Here is a 9,206-nt window from a genome sequence, read left to right as displayed (position 1 = left end):
TCTTGATAAAATTTGAGCTCCTCCACTGCACAGACAGACTCGGCGTAAGCCGCATCGCCCTCTTCACACTCCAGGGCCACCTTTCGGCTTCCATGCACAGTGATGGTACCCTTGTAACCCGGCATCTTGAGCTGTAGATACACATAACAGGGCCGTGCCATGAATTTGGCATAGGCTGGCCGCCCGAACAAAGCGTGATATGGACTCTTGATTTTGACCACCTCAAAAGTTAACTTTTCCGCCCTAGAATCATGCTCGTCTACGAAGGCCACCTCTAGCTCAATCTTCCCCACAGGATACGCCAACTTACCGGGCACCAATCCATGGAAGACGGTGTTGGAAGTCTTTAAATTCTTGTCAGTTAAGCCCATGCGCTGAAAGGTCTCGTAATAGAGGATGTTGATGCTGCTACCTCCATCCATGAGCACTTTAGTAAACTTATAACCACCAACTTGCGGTGCCACCACTAGGGCCAGTTGACCTGGATTATCAACCTGGGGAGGGTGATCCTCCCTGCTCCAGACAATAGGCTGTTCCGACCACCTCAAGTAACGAGGGACTGCCGGTTCAACAGAATTCACAGCCCTCTTATGAACTTTCTGATCACGTTTACACAAACTTGTGGTGAACACGTGATACTGCCCACTGCTTAACTATTTCAGATGGCTCTGATAACCCGACTGCTGCTGCTGACCTCCTTGACCAGACTGCTATTGATTATAACCACCCTGGCTTCCCTGAAAACCGGATCCTGAACCACCGCCCGGGCCATGAAAGCCGCCGACTCCTGAACCGCCGCCTGGGCCTTGATTGCCATCAAATGTGTTAGAATTCTTGAAAGCTTTCATGATTGCGCAATCCTTCCATAAATGAGTCGCTGGTCGTTCCCGGGTACCGTGTTTCGGGCAGGGTTCATTGAGTAGTTGCTCGAGAGACGGACCTGACCCACCAAACCGGGGTGGCTTTCCCTTGCGCTTCTGATTGTTACCCTGTGCATTGGCCACAAATTCCGGGTTACTGTCCGCCTTACGCTTATTACCTCCTTGACTCGCCGGGTTATGCTGCTGACCCTTTCCATTGCTGTTCTTCTTTCCCTTCCCTGTCTTTTCCTCATCAGACGCGGGATCCTTGGTACTATCAGAATCGGCATACTTGACTAAAGCCGCCATCAGCGTCCCCATATCGTTGCAATCACGCTTAAGGCGCCCCAGCTTCTGTCTCAGAGGTTCAAAGAAGCAATTCTTCTCCAACATGAGAACTGCTGAGCCGGCATCCATCTTGTCAGACGAATGTATTATATCCTTGACCCGGCGCACCCAGTGAGTCGTAGATTCACCTTCTTCCTGCTTACAATTTGTCAGATCCACAATTGACATAGACTGCTTGCAAGTATCTTTGAAGTTCTGGATGAAACGGGATTTTAGCTCCGCCCATGAACTAATGGAGTTGGGTGGCAAACCCTTTAACCAAGAACGGGCCGTTCCGTCCAGCATCATGGTGAAATATTTAGCCATCGCCTCATCACTAACCTCTAGCAGCTCCATACCATCTCATAACTTTCAATCCATGCCCCAGGCTGTAAATCGGCAGTATAATTCGGCACCTTTCGAGGCCCCTTGAAATCCTTGGGCAGACGTACATTACGTAAAGCCGGTACCAGACAAGGAACTCCTCCGGTTCTAGTAGCAACCCCTGCTTCAACGGAAGTCGTCGAGTAAGCCGGTGAGTTCTGTTGGGCTGCTAGTTGAGCCGCTAGCTGAGCCGCCCGCTCGTCCTCCTGACGTATCTGATCCTGAACCGGGTTATGCCCACCGGGTTGGTTCCAGCGCTGAGCGTTACTTGACAAGGCCTCTAATTCCATGTTCCTACTATAACTCGGGCTCCGATTTTGACGAGGCGGAGCTAACCAGGGCGGAGGAGTCGAGTGAATCCTATCCCGGCTGTAGGAGTAGGTCTCTTGCTGAGCTAGGGCTGTTTGGACAAGTTCTCTGATCTTCCGGGTTTCCACCGCTGTCGGATCATTCCCATCTACCGGGAGAGCCACCAAACGTGCTGATGCTGCAATTAAGTTCTCCATGGGGTTGGAGAAGTGACCCTGCGGTATTGGCACGTAATTGGGCGGTGCCATATTACCATGAGGCGGTGCCATCCCCTGAGGCCAGACTGGACCTTCCGCTCCGGATGTAATAAGCTGATTCGCACCTGGCGGGTTACTTGGGCCGGCCCCGGGTGTAGCAAAGAGATTCCGAGGATCATAATTCTAAGGTAAACGAGACTGAGTTTTCTGATGTCTCCTCCTCATTACCTCATTAGATGCGTTCAGGCTCAACGTGAGCTGCAAAGCCTCTGCTCGAAGTTCCTGCGCCCGTACGTCCAAAGCCGCCCGCTCTGCTGCTAATCTAGCGTCCTCAGCTGCTAAGGTTTCTTTGACCCAGGCGATCTCGTCGCGAACCTGTGCCACCTCCACCTCATGCTCAGATTGGTTCGCAGGGATGACTGTAATAGTTAACAAAGCCGTAAGCTTATCCATGAGATCCATCAGCACCTGAGCCGGTGAGCGCACAGGGCCTCCTGCCCCGGCTGCTCCTAACCCGGACGTTATCATCGCTGAAGCCGTAGAATTTTGGCCGGGTTGAGTACCAGCCATGAAGACTCCTGCCCGGTTTGGCGACTCTAAGAGGTCCGAAATAGTGCTGCCATCGGAACAGCCCCCAAGCACGCCATCTTGAACTTGATACAGCAAATCTGTTGAGTCGGCGGATGAATTATCGTCAGAGAGGACGGCCGGCTCACCATCACCTTCCGATCCTTCAGGAAGTTCACCTCCATGGATGCAACCCACAAAGGCACGCTTCACGATGGGTTGAGCTCGGGCGGGTTTCGCATGCTGAGCCGTCTCGACGAGGTCGGTGCAGCTGTCCGACTCAGGGCCTGGCTCACCAATCCAGCCGATGAAGACGTGAATTCCGCCAAAGGGGACCCGGTAGCCGTACTCAATTGAACCGGTGTCAGGGCCCTAGCCTTTGTCGTTGATGTAGATCTTGCCGCGACGACTCTTGGTCATCCGGCGAACTGCGTATCCCTCGAGCCCTTCGAAGCTGCCCTTCAAGAACTCGAATCCACCATGCGCTGGCCCCATGGTGGGCGCCAACTGTCGTGGAATTGTCACGGCAGATGTCCTCTTGCAAGGACTTAGTCGTGGAGCCATCGCAACTAGGAAGCTTAAAGGGGTTAATCGGGACAAAGGACACGAGAGGTTTATACTAGTTCAGCCCCTTACGGTGAAGGAAGGCCTACATCTAGTTGGGTTGGTATTGCTTGAGGTTTCGATGACCAGGGAGCGAGATACGCTATGCCTGGCTCTCGATCAGTTGTTTTCTTGCCCTTAAGCCGCCGACGGGTCGTCCCCTTATATACACGGGTTGACGCCCTGCGGCCTACAGAGTCTCGGCCGGCTCATAGACAGTCTCCGGCTCGGTGACTAGTTAATTCTACCTTATGATACAAGTCATGCCATCATGGCGTTTTACCACTATGGGCCTTAAGTCGCCTGTGGGCTTTAGACCCTTTATTGAACCGCCATCTTCATGCTTGATCTTGGGCTTCTTCTGATGAGTCCCTCTTTGCGTAACCTGGCCCCTCCTGGGCGGCTTACACAAATAGTTATATCCCCAACAAAGGTTGTCCCACTCCAAAATATCAAATGCCTACGATTGTGGAATGGGTAGGGTTTGCCATCAGTTCGGACATTGACATGGCACCTCGTGCTAAATAAACCAGCTGTTCTTTTTGTGCAGTTCCACCAAAATCAACCAAATTCGCGCGTAGCTTGTATGATTTCGCCCTTATATGTTGCAATGCCTTAAACTTATCGGCACCTCCTTTCTTGTGGTGGAAATGAATAATTCGATGTATTCATGAACATTTTGTGCAGTTCCCATTGAAGCACTTCTGTTTGCACGAATACAAAAAAGTGATTAGTATAGAGCAAACTGTACTATGAATTGACAGTTTCAACAGGCACATACATGGTCCATGTAGAGCACACTTTTAGAAAAATGGAACTCACTAGAAAGAATCCTAGAACAACATTGTACTCGCGCACACAGCAAAAAAATGGAGATTTTGTTAGTCCTTCTGAGCTGAAGTTAGTTTGGTCTTGTGGGGAGTAATGTAACCATCCTTCAACTGCTCCTTCTGATGATAAGATAGACATGGCTTCTTCATCCTGGCATAATCGGAACTAGTCACTTCACGTACTCCATATTCTTCTTCAGAGGAAGATGATCCTGTTGTGCAAAGACAAGAGGACTACTAAATGCTAGCATCACTGTTTGCTCGAAAAAAAGGAAAGGAAATATTTAAAACAACACAGATGAAGCACTTCTCAAGGACAATACCACTTTTTCATGACAGCACCGGGAGTTGATTTTTTTCTTCTTCCCCTTGTTCTTCCCCTTCATCACTTGGTTCAATAACAAACAAGCTTCGCCTTCAATGTAAGATTTGACATGTTAATTAGGGAGCACAAGTATAGTACTAAACTTAATTTTCTGATGAAAGTGGCAAAATACAAGCCAGCAGTTGTGAAATATCCTTATCTTACCTCAATGGGATATTACGGTGCACATACAGATTGGAAGTCTTGTCTCCATTTGTGCAGTTTACTAAAATCAAGCAACATTATCATACAAGTAGCACAACATATGAATGCACATTGCAGAATCATGTGAAAGAAGGCTAGTACTGACCTCTCATGATGCGGAATTCAAACAACTCACAAGAAGAAGATCTGAACCAAATTCGCCTTAACAGATAGGAAGTAAGATCTCCTCTTGTGTAGTTCCACTAAGATCAAGCAATCAAGCAACGTTGTCGGTGTGCCATTTTGGTTGAACTGCACAAAACACTCTTAAAACAAAAGTGTTTTGTGCAATGCAACAAAAGGTCACAATGGCAACGAGGTGAAGCAGATAACCTTGTTTACACAGAGGTGCAAAGGAAACAATTAGTGGTCAATAACGATGGATGACACAGAAGCCAACAAAAAGAAGCATCTACCTTATCTAAATGGGAAAGAAAGCAAGACAATAGCATTTCTCAAACGGTGGCATTGATTAATATTAACATAGAGATTATATTAACAATAAAATTCGTTAAACATGTAATTTGCTTTTAACTGTGGCATTGCATCAATTTTCCAGCGGCATTATTAGAGGGTGTTTGTTTACAGGGACATTTTGGTGTAGGGACTAAAAAAACTCCGTGTCAGTCCCATCTAAACCAAGGAGGAGGGACTTTTAGGGACTAAAAGTGGGCATTTGGGACTAGAGAAAGAAGACCCCGAGGGAGTCTTTTTGGGACTTTTTCCAACAGTTGCCCCTGCCACGCATCGCACCTTGTCTCTATTAGTTCATTACTAGGGGTAACATGGTCTTTTAGCATGTCATTTAATAACCTCTAGTCCATGTTTAGTCCCTGGAACTCAGCAGGTAGGGACTAGGGAGTTTTTAGCCAAACAGGGCCTTAGATTAACAACAGCTAATGAGTTGCACGGGACAGTGGATGCACCAGCACCATGTGCATCTACCGATGTACTGTGGTCATGCACAGTCTGTTGCAACAAAGAACAAGCAACCAAGGAGCATATTTGTGTTGGTCCCAGTTTTGTTATCTTTAGATGCCTTTCCCTATGTGAGCGCAGCAAATCTAGTCCTGCTCAAACTCTACAGCCTTGTCCCTTCCTTTCCTTTTTGAACTAGTACTTTCGCCCCTTCCTTTCCTCTTTGAACCACGTCCTAGATTTATGCGATACAACTTTCCCCACTACTTTCCCCCATTCCTTTCCTCTTTGAAGCACGTCCTAGATTAATGCTATACAACTTTCCCCCTTCATTTCCTCTTTGAACCACGTCCTAGATTCATGCTATATACAACTTTTCCCACTACTTTCCCCCACTCCTTTCCTCTTTGAACCACGTCCTAGATTCATAGTATACATGCAGCTAGAGCAATGCATGTGGAGTAAGTAAATTGTACCTTAAGGTTCTTGGGGCGTGGTTCGGTGGGCGACGGGACGGCGGCAAAGAAGAAGGGGTCGGAGGCCCTCCCGCGCCGCCGCTGGGTGGAAAGTGAACAACTCCGCCGGTAGTCCCTCGCCGACGGCGACAGCGTTAAGCCTCCTTCCCTTCCCGGCGGACGGATCCTGCCGGCTCTTTGAGCAGCAGTGAGGGGAGAGAGGCCAACGAAGTCTTGTTTAGATCTGGAGAGGGCGAGAGAGTGTGAAGAGAGCAACTACAAGCGCTGAGGCTCCAGCGGGAGAGGGCGAGAGAGTGAGCGAACAGGCTAACCCGCTACACAACCCTCCCATTATGTTCTATGAGAGGGAAATAACCTTTTATACATTCCTGCATTCGTGTGACAAGCATGCCGTGTTTTGTGTGTGTGTGTGTGGGAGTCATTGGGATTTCAATCATAATCGTGTCATGTGGCTTTGGTGGTAAGACTATCCACAGTGGTGCAGAAATAATGCAGCCTTAGTCACCTTACCTCTCTCCACGTAGTACGTTGGGTCCCACCAGTTAGAGGGTGAAACAAACAAATTAATAAGAAAAATTAAAAGTGTCGGCGGTGTATCTTACCTCACACATCTCGCTACGGCTCGGGAACACTGTCCAATTGATCCCTCTGTTCGCTCACGTACTATTTTAAGTAAATCCTTATTATAACATGCACACAAATTTTGGCCACTTGTATTCGACTTAAGTCACTGTGCCACCGTATCTCGTATACTTACTACTCCCTCCGTCTAGGTGTAATAAGTCACGTTAGAAGGTGCAACGGGACCAAGGTGCGTGTGTGTGTGTGTGTGTGTTTAACACCATGTGTGTGTTAGAGAGCGACAGATCGACCTACTCCTACAGAGAGATGTTGTGTAGTGTACGATTTTAGCCGCGAGAGTCGGTGCATCCTCTCATTTCTGGGCGTGTCCGGTAGGGACATGCGGACATCTGCCATGCCCGCTCCTGACCAGGCTGGACCACCCAAAGCCCCTCCATCGCCCACGCGCGCTTCCCGCCCGAAATGGTCAGCGCCGCTCCAAAGAATCGGTGCCGCATTCATGCCCGGGCAGAGCGGACGCGACCTCTCACTGGCGCAAGAGTGATGGTTGCTTCGTCCGTCCAACTTACTGTTGGGTCTATGTGATTTGACGGCTCATTGGTCTTTATTACTGAGGTGGTAGGACTGCTGGATGTCCCATGCTTTCGGCGAAAGGAGGTATACTACTACTACTAGATTACAATTTTCTCCATTCTTACAGCGGAGGCGTGCAAGAGCAGTGAAAACACGCAGGCTCAGTGATTACATGGCCCACCTCACACTACTATCACCGTGCGACACCTAACTCTTTACATAGTACTCCCTCCGTTTCTAAATATTACTAGATGAGTCCCCGTGCGTTGGCACAGAACAGCAGTATATCTCTCTGCGCAAAATTATCGATTTCATAGAACAAAAAAACTCTATAACCGCATGACAAATGTGGTAGCCAAACTAAATAAACTCCCATCATCATCTAGATCATCCCACGTAAGGAAAAAAGATCAGCCAACTCCTGAACTCCTACTGCATAATGGGATTATATTTTTCTTTTTGACATGTTAATGGGACTTAAAAGCTCACTTACATGCATGCTACCGGTGCATGCTTGCATGCCGACATGTTGATATGATTTAAAACCCACTCACATGCATGTGGCACAGTATTTCTGCATGCTTGCATGTGGCTTAGTGCGGAGCCTCTCAACGTCAAGATCAGACGGCTATTATGGACTGATTTACTTCATCTAATGGCTACATCAATTTTGATGACGTGGCTCAAGGAGAGGATAGAGAATTCCTAGTAGTGGGGGCTAGCTATTACTAGTAGATATAAGTCTTTGTAGAGATTCCACTACATACAGAACAAAATGAATGAATCTACACCTAAAATGCATCTATATACATCCGCATGTGGTTCATGGTGAAATCTCTACAAAGACTTATATTTAGGAACGGAGGAAGTACTAGTATAGTACGTACTGTAATTTATCAGCGAGATAAATTTGTACAATGCTATGAAGCTTCCAGCTTCTGTTACATGTATCTTGCGTCCAAGGTTGCCCGTCGCAACATTTGATCAAATACAAAGGAGACTAACATGCATGCTATTGCATCTCAATGATTGACAGATCATAGCAAATATGTACTCGCTCCGTTCCAAAATAAGTTTCTCAACTTTGTGCAAACTTTAGTACAAAGTTGTACTACTACTAAAGTTGACACTTATTTTGGAATAGAGGCAGCTAAAGGAAAAAATGATCCATGCAGTCCCTAGCCCTTGAACCGTGAACCCTGACCAGGCTTCAATTTGCTGGCAACGTTCGAGCTTCCTAATAAATGAAGTTTGCAACCTTTTGACCATCGGATCATTTTGTGCAGTTTCACCAAAATCGAGATGAGCATCCCTGTGGCAAAGAAATTGAACAAGCGTGATTAGAATAAGATTACTGGGACTAGTTGATGAGACATAAACTCATCACAAATACAGTATGTAGAAGCCAGTAGAGGTATGTGCGGGGCAAAGAAGTAGAGAAATATCCACAGGGAGTGATGTGGGCAGCTGGAGCAGTGGTGCAAGCCGGCGGTAAAGGGAGTTGTACCTGAGGGACGTAGCTCAACCTTGAGGAGGGCGGCGGGAGGCGGCAACTGCCCACGTCGCGGCAGTGAGCAAGGGACGAAGGCAACCTCACCGGCTTTGTGAGAGAGAACGGTGGGGACCCCTGATCGGGACGTGCCGACAGTGGGTTTTCACCGTCGGCGACGGCCACCGCATCTACACTAAGCATCCACCCCTTCCCCAAGCGGACGTGATCCGCCGGGATGTTAGAGATGTGGCCACAGTCGTTTTGTGCGAGAGACTGTGAAGAGAGCAACCCCAGCAAGCAACCGTGTAGGCTGGCCCGTCCTGACTATGTACTCCTTTTCTCTCCATATGAACCTATCATATTGCGTATGTGCCACTAAAGAAAAAAAACTTTATTTATAAATGACGCGGCACCTACTACTCGTTCTCCTATAACCTTGCGCTTGGCATCTCCAAAATATTGACCTTGCGAGTGGCTCTTCGCCTCTTCGGGAAGTCGAGCAATAATGGTAGTGCAGTAT

Source organism: Triticum urartu, chromosome 5A (assembly GCF_056163025.1).
Source record: "Triticum urartu cultivar PI428250 chromosome 5A, HENAU_Tu73, whole genome shotgun sequence".
NCBI lineage: Eukaryota > Viridiplantae > Streptophyta > Magnoliopsida > Poales > Poaceae > Triticum > Triticum urartu.
The sequence above is the reverse complement of the archived record's forward strand: the minus strand, read 5'-3'. Positions refer to the sequence as shown.